Source organism: Anguilla rostrata, chromosome 18 (genome assembly GCF_018555375.3).
Source record: "Anguilla rostrata isolate EN2019 chromosome 18, ASM1855537v3, whole genome shotgun sequence".
NCBI lineage: Eukaryota > Metazoa > Chordata > Actinopteri > Anguilliformes > Anguillidae > Anguilla > Anguilla rostrata.
The window spans coordinates 22,134,932-22,147,272 of record NC_057950.1 but is presented as its reverse complement, the minus strand read 5'-3'; the positions used below and the strand labels follow the sequence as shown (position 1 = coordinate 22,147,272).

Below are 12,341 nucleotides of genomic sequence, written 5' to 3'. Positions count from 1 at the left end.
CTCATTCTGTCACATGCATGCACTAAATTTATATTGCATTCTGACAGCTCGCTGGGAAAAATGTATACATATTTTGCAATGTCCATAATGTATTTCTTTTGGAGAGCGGTTTCTGAGACACATGTTTAGCAAAGGAGCCAAGGTGGCTGTTTTGAATTTGTGTTTATATATTGCTGGTGAGGAGTGTGTCAGCCACGCACGCTACACATTGTGCCTGGAGAGATTGATGTTTTGTCATCCACCTGCTTCAAAGCTGTAAAATCAGCGGCTGCTTAGGCAAACCTTCCCAGCTTCAAAAATTCAAACAAAGAAACCTTAGTGGGCTGTTTACATACAGTATCTGTGGAGGAATATCTGGGCTCGTGTTGGCGTGATGCGGAAATGGTTGAGAGATTTCAGCGCCTGAAAAAGGGTGAGTGTTAAATGCTTTTTTTTTTTTTTTTTTTTGCCACTGCGAGGAACAATTTAAGACGATTTCACTCTGGCTTTAAGAAAAAGCCGGGGCAGCCCTCAACAAATGAGATGCTCTCTCAGTGATATGCAGATCGCCGCAGTCATGCAATATACAATGCTAATAACATTCTTTTCTTTTTTTAAATAAAAGCTGATGCAATATTCTGTTCCATAATAACATGGCTGCATTCAGGCATGTGTGTGTTTTTATTGTTCTTTTCCCATTTCTTGCCTTTCTTCTGTATCTGGTAGTCCTTTTTTTTTTACCTCAGAGCAGAGTGATCTATTGTGTATTGTTTATGGTGAGCCATGGTCACTTCTCTGGAATGCAATTGGCTGGAACTACATCGTGTGGGTCTTGCTCCTAGCTTTTTTTTTTTTTTCTCCCCCTCTCTCTCTCTCCTGTGCAGATTCCTTTGAAGCAATACAAGTGCAGAGGTGTTGGGTTTAACGTGCCCCCCTCCACCTCCCCCCCCCCTTTCTGAATGCATCTGCATACAAATACGATGCTTTGTTCTGCGGACACATTGGCAGATATGTTGCTTCAGTTGCAAGCTAATAATGATAAAATAATTATGATCATTATTTTGTCAGAATGAAAAAAAGATGGAGCTTTTGTCTCAGTCCTTTGGCCAGTTATTCATATCAGCTTTCACATAATGGTGCATGTTCTGTTAATGAAAGACTGCACACTTCTGTGCGTGCGTGTGCTTGTGCGTGCGCGTGTGTGTGTTTGTATGTGTGTGCGCAAGCTTGTGACATGCTCTTCCTCGGTCTTAAACAAAAAGCACATATAGGACAGGCCAGAATGTTTTATTTAAGAACAGCTTATATAAGAAAAAAAATAATAAAAACATTAAAATAATCTGTGTAGAAAATTGTATAATTAATTATATGCAAATTATTTGCATAAATTTGTTATTTTGATGTTCAACCAATTGCATTATATTAATATAGAGCATTGCAATAGATTTACCATTTAAAGCCTTGTTTGATTTATGGTATTTCTGGATGAAATTTGCATTTCCAAAGGATGCAGTGGTATGCATATTAAATGTAATATTTAGGCTAGGAAATGACATAATTTAATTATTTTTGATCTTCCATCTACTGGATATGGAAATTATTATTATTATTATTATTATTATTATTATTATTATTATTATTATTGATTTAATCACAATCATTTTTCATCTTAGTTGGCCTGAACTCCCTTACATTACAAAATGATTGATAGCCATTAACCACCACTAGCCAGATAATCGCAACAATTATGTTGACATTTCTCCAGAAAAGTAATCTTTTTTTACAGATTGTCATATTATACTTTTCCCTTGATTTTCAGCTACAGGGGTGCCTATCATTATAAGAATGTCTCCATTGTGGATTAGGTAATATTTGTTGGTGAGAGCACTCTACATATTTCCTTTTTTTGGTTCTTTTTGATTTAGATGGCTCTGCCAGTCAAGCTCTATTCAACACATACTAGTGCCCCTATATTTTCACGTGTAAGCTGGTTGTTCATTTCATATACCCAGTTCTCAAACCCTGGAGCAGAGTCAAGCGGCAGTGCAAATCCACTTTCATTATATGTCTTGTGCAGTCAGGTCTGACAGCTCCAAAAAAAAAGGAAAAAAAAGAAAAGTCAAATAAACGCTGTGATCGTTTTGCCATGCGTGGCAATTAAGGGCGTTTTGCAGTGCATACTTAGCATGTTCTGTGGGACAGTTCTTATTGCTCAGGTGCATTAGCGTAATGCTAGCTAAACTACCACCATGCCATGCTTCACAAAGCCAGGCCCTTGGTACCTCATGGCTCAATGTAACCGAATACCTGTCGATGTACCTTGGTCGAATTTATATAACTCAACAGAAACCACCGCGCTGAAAGATCCGTAAAACCTTCTAATTTAATCTGCTGTAAAAATACGATCACGCCGCTCTCATACATTACGTAAAAAAAATCTCTAAAGATACCTCTAATGTTTATCTGTCTAACGAATGGTGAATTTCAGTCAGCCCATCAATGCAGTGATGCAAGAAATTTTCAATCACAGATGAACTAATAAAAAATGAAGACAACTTGACGACTCCACTATTATAACGTTTGACAAATTGTGTGTTAGTAAACCTGACTTGATTGAGGCTCTTTGATGGAAAGTAAAAATAAATTTTGCAATAATTCTTCCACATTCTCCTAATATGAGAGATACATATTCATTAGCAGATGTTAAAGAGAGTGATTTATGTACAAGATGGCTGTCGGCATTAAGGAAGTGACATGCCTTCTGAAACTCAATGATCAATCTCCTACACTGGAGGTATCACACGAGGCATATGCCCAGAGCTGCAAACTCTTGAAAATGTTAGCCAGGGCATCTCTTTGCACTGCAAGTCATCTGTGATTGATTTAGTGGTTTTTTATTTTGTTAACAACATAGCATTTCAGTGTGGTCAGATGGCTTGTTACACATGCCTGCAGATTCCCAAACCTCAGCCAGTTTTGTAAACTTCTGGGATTGTTAGGAGAAAGCCCCCCACCCACCCCCACCCCAGGTTTAATTGCAATGGTCGGCTGTACTGAGTGGTACAATTTACAATTTAGTCGTTTGGCAGAGGCTTTTAGCCAGAGCGACTTACAAAAGCACATTCGCATGGTGCCACAGTTTTAAATTAACAAGGAGTTTCCAGGGCTTGAAATTCCAGCGCATTATTTGAATGGTTTCGGTAATGAGACGAATCAGAGCGTGGCGGCCTGGTGAGGCCTTGCATCCCCGGTGCCCGGGCCCCGCCCCGGCCTGTTTTTGAAGGCCTCTTTAAGGATCCGCTCGGTCCGAGCGCGTGGCACCATATGCCGGAAGAAGCCCTGGCCGTCAGAGCCAGAGGCCTCTCAGTCACTCGCTGTTCCTCTTCGTTTACCGCGCACAGCGATGTAACCCAGCAACAGGAGTACTCGTCTTGGAAACAGAGATTTTATTCAAAGGGTAATAAAAAAAAGAATATTGTGAAAAAGAGGGCAGCCAAGAGCTAAATGACCATAATTTCCAAAAGAAATGGCATCTGTTATTATGCTCTATTGTTTAAAATGTCTTTTTGTGCTTAATGTGTGAATTAGTCACAGTCCTTTGAGAATGTGGATTCATTTATTGTGTTTTAAGTATTATGTACAGTGCAGTCCACAAGCATTTGAACTGTGACATAAGTTTTGTTGTTTTAGTTGTACTCCAGCCCGTTGGATTTGAAATGAAACAATGAATTTGATAAAGTATGAAGTGCAAACTGTCAGCTTTAATTTGCAGGTATTTAAATTTGTATCGTGTGATCCATGTAGGAATTACAGCCCTTTTTGTACGTAGTCCCCTGTTTTAGGGGACCAAAATTAATTGGACAATTTTTATACTCGAACAACCTGTCATAGCACTGCAGTTGATGACCAAGGAATACTTTCAATTGTAGAAAAGACCCTTTTCAACTGTCGAATAGTTCAAGAACACTCCGGGACATAGGCATAGTGTCAAAGGCTACCATAAAGAGAAGACTACACCAGTTCACCACAAGATTCAAACCAGTGGGAAGCCTTAAGAATAGAACAGCCAGACAGGAGTTTACTAAAAAGTATATTAATAAAACATCAAGTTCTGGAACAAAGTCTTGTGGACAGATGTGTTAACCTGTACTATAGTGATGGATACAGGAAAGTGTGTAGAAAGACAGGACCTGATCATGATCCAAAGCCCCCCCACCCCCCATCTGTGAAGCATGGTGGGGGTAGTGCTATGGCTTGGGCATGTATGGCTGCCACTGAAACAGGCTAACTTGTCTTAACTGATGATGACTTCATTGGCTGTTGATGGTAGCAGCAGGATGAATTCTGAAGTGTACAGAAACATCTCATCTGCTCAGATCTAACCAAATGCCTTACATCTCACTGGATGGCACTTCACCTTGTAGCAGGACCATGCCCCCAAACACACTACTGGAGCAATCAAGAAGTTTTTCAGAGCCAAAAAAGTTGAATGTTCATGACTGGCCAAGTCAATTACCCAACTTGAATTCAACTGAACATGTGTTTCACTTGCTGATGCAAAATGCCCCTGAAACAAACAGGAGCTGAAGATGGCTGCAGTACAGGCCTGGCAGAGCATCACTAGGGAAGACGCCCAGTGTTGGGTGATGTATATGGGTTACAGTCTTCAGGCGGTCATTGAATGAAAACAGTACTAAATATGACAACTTTATTTCAGATTATGTGTCTGAAAAGTTCCGTAATTCCTTTACAAATGGCCTGCTATGGAAGTAAATACAATAATAATGGAAGTAAATGCAAATAAAAATGGACATTCTGCATGCACTTTAACCTCATAACAAAATTGTGTCGCTCTCCAAATACTTTAGAACCCTACTGTAAATAGTGAACACAGACACACACACACACTTATGCACACGTGCGTGCAGCAGCAGGAGTACTCGCCCGCGTTGGGGCCGCGTATTTGTATTTTTGCCCCATCACGTTCCGGACTGAGCAGGCCCCGTCCCTGGGCGACGCGCGGAGTGTGAAGCCTTAGCCCGGATTACAGGACTTCAGAGATAGGATTGAATCCAGCCGGCTGTCAGACATGAATTGATGGGATTAGAAAGGGTGGATTCCGTCCCTTTGGGGAAGCCAAGCAAGCTGTATATAATTGACTTTTTTTCTCTCTCTCCCTTCCGCCCTCGCTGTCTTGCGGGCCCCCGGATCTTTGGGCGGGGGGACCCTGGGAGGGTGAGTATCAGAGAGGATCGGGTGCGCTCGGGTTTTGCGGAGGCTCGGGGAGCGATCGATGCCGGCGGCGTGGGGTTTCGCCGGGAGATCCGCGGGCCCCTGGTTAGCGAGGGGCTGGCGCTCTGAACATCGCCGTCTGACCTGGAGTCAGGAGCCGGGACCCGAGGAGTCTCACACCGGTGTAGTTTCGGATGAAAGGCTTTGCGCCTCTGTGTACACGGACTTTTATTTATTTATTTATTCACTGTGAAGTTCAGCGGCCTGTCAGGCTTCTACCAGCCGTTGGTGTGTAGAACGCGCAGGGCTCGTAGGTAGCGTGGGACGGGGAGCACCGGAGAATGATGGGTAATGGATGTGACATGCGGACTGCGATGGCCTCTCCACGCGGCCTCCGACATTATCTGTGCAACATGCATTTAAAATTCAGTTTGAAAATGAATATGCAGTGTTTTACAGCCATTTTGCGTTCTTTCCAGGGTTTGCAGATACCCTGGAAAGAACGCAAAAAACGAATCCACCAGCTGCTTCTGTTATTGCATCTTTCACTGAGCTGAACTCTTGCTCCCAGAATGTGAGCTTGAGTATTCCTGACCCGGCTGTTCCAAGTGAAATCTTACATGCACTTGTTTTTTCTCCTTTTTTCTTTTCATTAACTTTGAACACACTCAATTTTTAAGTTACAAGCAAGTTACAAGTCTTACATATACAGTATACAGTATATACACTTTTTTTTTTTTTTTACTTTTGTTTTTTTCATTTTATAAAGTTGGAGTATTTTTGTATTCTGGTATATAATGGTCAAATGAGTTTGTTATATTTAATAATAAGGCACAGCCCTTTGACTTGCCCCAGCAAGGCTCATTTGAATATACAGTAAGTGCATTGTGAAGCCTCATCTGTTGCTGATTAAGAATTCTGTTCTGTGGCATTGTTCTTTCACACACAGTAGTGCTTCTGAAATAACATCCCCATGTTGATGCTTTTAACAAAAATGACTAGATGCACAATTTAGACTTTATTTTTTTACTTACCATATTTGATGTGTGTGTGTGTGTGTGTGTGTGTGTGACTGAGACAGAGAGAGAGAGAGAGAAAGAGAGAGAAGGGGCGAATGCTCTCCTACTCAAATTACCTCCCTATTTGAAACTTACGCTTTCCTAAGATTTCAGCAAAGGTGCCTCAGTTCCAATACCTGGCTGATAATGAAATTCTGTGTCCTTCTGGGAGAGGACGCTGAGACTGCAGAGACGGGGGCTCTCTGCGTTCCGGCCTGTCACATCAAGAGAGAGTCTGTAGATTGATGAATACTTAATGTGTAAATAGCTTTTTTTTCAACGAGAGAGTTGTTATATTGTGCATATCCAGTCGAAAATGGGAGCAGCAAATGGATTGTTTGATTTTGTGATCAAAATTGGACGATATTTGATTGTGTTCCTTGTAATTGTTAAGTTTCTATGCATGCTAATAGCACCTATCCAAATTTGGATTTCAGAGGGGAAAAAAAACAAACAAACAAGAAAGTTAACACACATTCATGCATTATTTAAATGAAGAGTAGCCCAGGAAGATAACAAGCAGCAAACCACAGGAAGACTGTTTAATTGAAAAGTCCTGTTTACATTACAGCACCATTAAAATAGTACAGTTCTTCGTGTCACCAGTTGAGAAACAGTGTATTTATGCCACTTTGGCCAAGAATTAGGCCCGGCTTAATGGATCAATTCTTTTATTATTAAACCCAATCTCTGTAGTGCAGAGAAATCTATTCAGCATTGATCCCTCCCTCAATACAAAATTGTATTTTCTCAGTCCACTTTCACATTTTAAAAATATGTTCACAAGAATAAAATGATTTTACATCACAGTGTCTCCAGGATAATAACACACTTGGCCACATCCCCATTTTTTAAAACTATATATTTTAAAAAAGCAGAAAACAAAAACAGAAAAACAATTGAGATGACCAGGGCACATTGTGAGTTTTACTGCCGGCATCGAGCACTGAAATGGGTGGTCTGAGGATGGTGCCTGATGATTACAGACTCTTAGGAAAGTCCCTCACAGCTGTGATGTCTGGTCAGAAAGCGGCCTTCACTTCATCCCTGTCGCGTTCTGCGTTGCGTACCGAGCCGCTCCGTCCGACAGGAAGCACCACCCCCCCCCCCCTTACCCCCGCTCCGTCGCCTGCGGCGCTCATGTCTTTCAGCTCTCTGTCGCGGTCCCCCCAGAACTTTGGGGCCCGTGCTGGGGGGGGGCGTGAGCCCTCCGCGGGAGCGGGGCGGAGAGAGCCGGGGCTGGTTTGTTCAGCCGAGTGTTTTAATCCCCGTCCTTTCGGTCGGGTGTGTCGGAGGCACCGGCCGGGGGTGCAGCCGCGGAGCGGAGCGGGCAGGAGTATCGAACAAAAAAATAATAATAATAATAAATTGTGAAAATGAACCCAAGGCCCGGGACATAATGATCGAGACACGGAGGGTCGCTGGTCTGCACCCGTGGGCTGAGCGATCAATAAGCGATCGATGGCTTTTTATTAAAAATGTTTACAATGAAATAAAAATCTATCTTGTTTTCTTTGGAAAGAGGAATATGCAGTTCATTCTACGACTGGTCGTGTCGAGCACCGTTATGCAGGCCTGGTTATTTGTTTGTCCATTTATTGCGCAGATGTAGTGAAATGGTGGTTGATATGCAAGAAAAAACTACCGAGCAGACCCGGAGAGAGATTGGACTATCCACTTCACATTGATTTCTTTTTTAAAGCGATGATCTTGTGATTATCTTATTTTCTCTCTTTTCAACAGAACTGAATTAAGCTATCATATTACTTTCCTATTAGGCCCAGATTAATAATAGCGGAGATTACAGTACTTATAATTGTAATGGTATAGCGTAAGGGATATATTGATTGTGCAGAAACGGATAGGGGGAAAATGGTTCGGAGGTTCATTAATTCATAATTCGGCCCGTTTTATTTGTTGCTGCATGTGTACGCTCGGCATTACAGGAGAGGCAATAAGCCGTGCGGAGTGAATGCTTCTCAGCTGTCTTAAAAAGGCGGCGAGATCTCACCGGCTCTCAACAGCCTGTCACCAGGCAGTGTGTCGGCTCCATTCCGGAGCGTGTAGCACTTTTGAAGTGCACAAATACGATTTCTAATCCCTCACAGTGAAAAGACCATTAGACACATAATGGAATTTTTTTGAAGAGCATCTTTATTTAGATCTGCTATTCTTCAGATTATCAAAATAAACTACCCACCTCTCACTTCACAGCCCAGGGACAGAAAAGGGAGAGGGAAAAAAAAAAACAGAGGAATCAAAACAGAGAGGTGTAGTGTCTGAAAGGATATAGTGTGACTTACAATCAGGGTTTATTTCTTTGCAGAGGACGGCGAGCTGAATGGAGGCGGCGAGCCGTGTGAAGTCTCGGGGAACGAGCTCGTCTCCAGGTAGACGCGGGGCGGAAGTGGGCAGCCTCCTGAAGGAAGGATCGGGAGGGCGGAGGAGAGGATGGAGGTGAGTCTGAAACAGCAGAGACAGGTGGGGTGGGGATAAGACAAAAGCAGAAGATGAAGAAGAGAAAAAAAACCGTTCCTGATCTGAAATCTTTCTAAACACGGGGGGTTGTGATATTTTTGCAGTGTCCCTGGGTCGCTGCGAGCTTGTACAGTTGGCACGTTGTCAGAGTGTTGCGTTGCTAAGATGAAGGGTTCCAGAGCGCTTCTATCACCTTGGTAACCCTCTCCTAATTCCTCAGCTGTGGTGGCATTGTCACTCTTGTCAGCCTCGGTAATCACAGTCTGGTCTTGCAAGACTGTGCTTTGCGCATTTTTTTCCCATGTTGTGGGCATTGCGATTTTAATGTGTGATATTCTATAGGCAGTAGAAATTAAAGCAAGGACATATTCAATAGTTTCTCTGTGATTTGAAAATAACTGCACTTGAATGCATGTGCATAAGATGCATCTATATCATATCATATCATATCATATAATTTCATATCATATCATATCATATTACATACATGCACACACATGCACACATAAGGATTATTTTGTGTAAGAGCAGCAGATTATTCTCTGATGCATATTTTCTCTCTCATTGATACTCGGGAGCACAACAAAGCAGAGACGGAGAGGGCGCAGTTGCGCATATCTGCCAAAAGAGGGCAACATTAGATTTCTTAATTCCTGAGCGTATTCGTACGGATGTAGGTGTCGTGCTAAATGTGTAAATAACAATCATTTACATTCGCCTCTGGAATGGCTTTCCTGCACTGTCAGGCTCCGGTTCAAAGCAGTTCCGCAGCTTTGGCTGTGAAGGCACACGTTGTCACTCCGCTGAAATCTTCCCGAAGCAGGAACGAAGTTCTTCTCGGCTTAGGTGTCATCTCACTGAGAGCCCACGCCACGGCAGAGCTTCGCAACCAAAACAAAATGGGAAAATAAATGTGTCAGACTCTCAAAATAATTTCTGCCACATTCGTACTTTAGCTAATGCCAAAGTTGCTGAAAAAATAAGGTGTGTGTGCCTGTGTGTGTGTGTGTGTACGTGCGTCTGTGCGTGTGTGTGCGTGTGTGTGTGTGTGACTTATTTATGACTGAAATATAATCTAACAACTCTTCCTCCTGTCAGGTGCAGTTATTTTATGACAGTTCATTTTATGTTATTTTTCTATGCACAGAATGTTCCTGCAAACAGTGAACTCACTTCAAAGAACCATCCGTCACATGCATTGCCGCTGTTGATTGTCATTAAAAAACGAACTGCCTTTAACTGGGGGTGCAGGGATGGTGGGTGGCTGCAGTTGTGCTGGGATCGTGTTAGCATTTCTGATAAACACCACGTGACAGGCATTAATCAAAAAGTTTCGCGTAAGTGTAGCCTACCACATCACAACGCTCTTGTTTGGTGGAGCTATGTTTACTCCTTGCCGCGTTGTGAAAAGGGAACAGATTGGCAGAGTCTGGGGAGGCAGGGGCGGTTGGAGCTCGCCCACTGTGATCCTCTGGTGTCACAGTGAACCCCGGGGAGACGCGCCGCACACGCCCCCTCCTCTCCGAAACAATCGCTCCGCTTGGCACGGCGTGCGGCCTTTGTCTCCCGTCCGAGGCCGGCGCGCTGGCAGCGGCGGCGGGGTCAGCCGCAGCGCTCGCCGTGGCCAGCAGAGGGAGTCTGGACGGCGCAGGGATTCAGTTCTGCGGGCAGTCAGGAAGCAGTGTGACCCCGGGGTTCTGGCAGTGCTAGGGAGTGAAAGTTGTTTAAAAAAAAACTGTAGGATATAAATCAACACAGATTCTGAAGTGTATTTCTTTGCTATGGAAATGACATCAACTGTTAACAATTCTACTACTATGACTACTACTACTTCTAATAACAACAGACCTGGGTCAAATACGTATTTGTTTTGGATTCAAATACTTTTCTGTGCTCCATTGATCTTGCCAGGTGTAATTGAGCCTGCCAATATGACCAGAAGGCGGGGTTTGCACTTTTTGTATTTCATTGGTTCCAGTACACCAGACAATATCAGTAAAGCATAGAAAAGTATTTGAATCCAAAACAAATACGTATTTGACCCAGGTCTGAATAACAACAACAGCAACATATAATAATAATAATAATAATAATAATAATAATAATAATAATAATAATAATAATAATAATCATCATCATCATTGTCATCGTCATGATCAGCAGCAGTATCATCATCATCATGTTTACATTCCTTCGTTGTCATGCCTTTTTAAATTCCATTTGCAGTAATGTGTAAATAGAACAATTCAGTGAGGTTTCACGTGGTGAACAATTATAGTTTCCTGATATGAAATTTAATGGTAAATTGCCTGCATGTCTGTGAGATACCAAAAAGCATGGTGGGACTGTTTCTTACCTTTCTAAATACGTATGGTGGAATATGCAGATTTAAGCCCTGCTTTGATCCTCTTTATTTCACTGCTGGTTGTATTTTTCATTGTACGTAATGAGAAGTTGCTGATGGATTCCATTTCCTCTTCTTTTGTGACTGCAGATTAGGCTACCATCTCAGGTGGTTGACTAAACTCGAGCCTAAGCATTGATAAATACATGCATAAATAAATGTTAAATAAGTAAATACAATAGTTGTCTCATAGGCAAGCCTTTTCTTTTTTTGTGATCACCTTTCTTAAATTTTCAAAACACACATAGGCAAGTTTTCTCTTTAGGTGAATCCAGGGATGACCAATACACTGTTCCGTCTATGTGACTAATCTGGCTGCTCCACTTACTCACAGCACTCTGCCTACTAGTGGTAACTCGACAGTACTGCTGTTGCTTTGCAGGAGGCACTCAGTCCACTTATGTTTTGTAGGGCTTCATAGTCATGACCAAAAGCAGCTTGGTTGCCTTATAGCCTATGGTGTGTACTATTCTAATACGATTCTTACTTTGGTTCCATTTTCTCACTTTACTGAACAAACCATTTGCCTTTGTATGTCTTTGGGATAATCTTTCTGATAATCTATTTGTCCAGTATTTAAGTAACGTTTCTCCTGTAAACATGTTTGACCGCTCAGTAACACTATTAAATAATGCCAAATACATTTTGGGAAACCACAGTACGTGCAATACGTAGTCATACTACATGTAAACATGCAAGCAAATTGCATTCACTGTGCAAAACAAACCCGGCCTTTAAGTAAACTCATTACAGTGGTTTCAGTTATAATCCCTCCCTTTGTCTGATGCTATAAACAGGCTGCACAGTAGCATAATCCTGCTGAAATGGCTTTTTTTATACTTTCAGAAAGGAAACAAAACTAGAATAAAATAGAACCTGCTCACCTTCTTTAGAGCGTTTATTTAATTAGCACACGCTGTAGAGCAATCTGCAAGCTTTTACTTTGAAACCGGCACTCTGAATATTCAGGCGAGGTTGGTACCTTTTAAGTAAACAACTAACAATAGTATAAACAAGGAAATACAATAAATAAATATATAAATTATAGGATTTCTCTTTTTTTTCTAATTATGTTAAATAGCGTGCTAAATTATCAAATTTTGCATATTCACAGCAGGCAGAGCATCCATTGTTTTAGCAGGAAGGAACACTTGTGCTCTTTCAAGAATGTGCTTTGCATTCGTGAAGTG

At 41.9% G+C, this 12,341-nt stretch overlaps 1 long non-coding RNA gene across 3 annotated transcripts in view; it reads left to right on the top strand.

Annotated features, from left to right (window-relative positions):
- The first annotated feature begins 118 nt into the window (after positions 1 to 118).
- The window catches only part of LOC135245118 (uncharacterized), a 147,303-nt gene continuing 135,080 nt past the window's right edge, over positions 119 to 12,341 (top strand). For 2 of the 3 annotated variants that reach the window (XR_010327154.1, XR_010327155.1), the window contains exons 1-2: positions 119 to 412; positions 8,596 to 8,726. This is a non-coding gene — a long non-coding RNA (uncharacterized LOC135245118). The remainder of the gene's footprint in view (positions 413 to 8,595; positions 8,727 to 12,341) is intronic. The other variant, XR_010327153.1, reaches the window with a different exon arrangement.